This window comes from Herpailurus yagouaroundi, unplaced genomic scaffold (assembly GCF_014898765.1).
Source record: "Herpailurus yagouaroundi ecotype Mexico unplaced genomic scaffold, PumYag 139, whole genome shotgun sequence".
NCBI classification, from domain to species: Eukaryota; Metazoa; Chordata; class Mammalia; order Carnivora; family Felidae; genus Herpailurus; species Herpailurus yagouaroundi.
Window position 1 is genome coordinate 7,305,761 of NW_024412394.1, and position 1,852 is coordinate 7,307,612.

The 1,852-nt window shown below is 48.9% G+C and overlaps 1 pseudogene; it reads left to right on the forward strand.

Annotated features, from left to right (window-relative positions):
* The first annotated feature begins 794 nt into the window (after positions 1-794).
* Positions 795-1,510, forward strand: LOC121029241 (40S ribosomal protein S6-like; annotated as a pseudogene).
* Positions 1,511-1,852: the final 342 nt, after the last annotated feature.

The window sequence follows — 1,852 nt, forward strand, 5'->3', positions numbered from 1 at the left end:
TAGCCACTCACTGACACCCCAAATTGTCTCCCTCCCCACGCCTGCCTCACATCCCCTTACTCCTGCTGGCACTTCCTGAGCTCGCCTCCTGAATAAACAAACTAATGGCAGCCAAATCTTTGTTCCAGGTTCTGCTTTGGAAAGAACCCCAAGATACACCTACTAACAAGTAGTGGTAGTAGTAGCAGTCCAGTGAGAGCTCACAATGTGCCAGGCCCCTCTTGAATTGCTTGACTTTCCTGATGCATTCCATCTCTACAATGGCTAAGGATGGCAATTTTCTCCACTTCAAAAGGGAGGAAATAGAGTCATAAGAGAGGAAACTGGCACAAGTTTTAGCCCAAATCCAGGATTCCAGGCCCAGTTCTGGACCGAGCTGCTCAGGGTATTGGACTAGAGCCTCAGTTTCCTCTCCTTGCACCACAAGAGGATGCTCCTCGCCCACCCTCCTCACAGGCCTTGTCAAGCTATTGTAAAGGGGTTGTAAAGCTCCAGCAACAGAGAGGGCATGGAAAGCTTTTGGGGAGAAGGAGGCTCAGCGTGAAAAGGAAGGATGAAGAATGTGCTGATCTCTCCCGGGCAGCCGCTCCCAGCCCTGATGATGAGGATTCCATCTAGGAGGGGTGAGATCCCTGTTCCTGCCTCTTTGAATTCCTGAAGCAACTTTGGAGTTCACAGCCCTGGGAAGTTTTTCTCCAGAAGTTCTGTCTCTTCTCCAATATCCTAATCTTGTGTTTGTTGATGTGTTTGTTTAAAATTTCCCCCTCGCTCTTTTTGTAGCACCTCCGAGGTGACTGAACATCTCTTTCCAAGCTACCAGCAGCCGGGAGCTCATTGAAGTGGATGATGAAACTTAGCATCTTTTATGAGAAGCGGATGGCCACAGAAGCTGCTGACGCTCTGGGTGAAGAACGGAAGGGTTCTGTGGCCCGAATCAGTGGTGACGATGGCAGACAAGGCTTCCCCCTGAAGCAGGGTGTTCTGACCCATGGCCGTGTCCACCCGCTGTTGAGTAAGGTGCCTTCCTGTTACAGGCCAAAGAAGACTTGAGAAAGAAAGTGTGAATCTGTTCAGGGTTGCCCTGTGGGTGCTAATCTCAGTGTTCTCAACTTGGTCTTTGTAAAAGAAGGGGGGGTTGTGGAGAAGGATATTTCTGGATTCCCTGATACTACCAGGCCTCTTTTGGCTGGCAAAATCCACAAACATTTCAGTCTCTCTAAAGAAGACAATGTCCTCCAGTGTGAGAGCTCCTAAACACAGAGGTAAGAAACTCAGGACCAAAGCGCCCAAGATTCAGTGTCTTGTGAATCCACATGTCCTCCAACAAAAAGGTCGGTGTATTGCTTTGAAGAAACAGTGTGCTAAGAAAAGTAAGGAACAGGCCACAGAATATGCTAAACCTTTGGCCAAGAGAATGAAGGAGGCCAAAGAAAAACACCAGGAACAGGTTGTTAAGAGACGGAGGCTGTCCTCTCTGAAAGCTTCCACCTCTAAGTCCAGTCAAAAATGAGGTTTTCTAAGAGTGACAAATAAATAGGATCAGATATCAAAAAATAAGTGAAATAAAATAAAATAAAATAGAATAAAATAAAATAAAATAAAATAAATAAAAATAAAATCTCCCCTTCAGCCTGGGGCTCCCTGAAGGCAGGGCTGTGTCTCCTCCCTCAGACTGGGGCTCCCTGAGGTCAGGGCTGTGTCTCCCCCTCAGACTGGGGCTCCCTGAGGGCAGGGTTGAGTCTTCCCCCTCAGACTATGGCTCCCTGGGGGTAGGGCTGTGTCTCCCCCTCAGACTGGGGCTCCCTGAGGGCAGGGCTGTGTCTCCCCCTCAGACTGTGGCTTCTGATGGCAG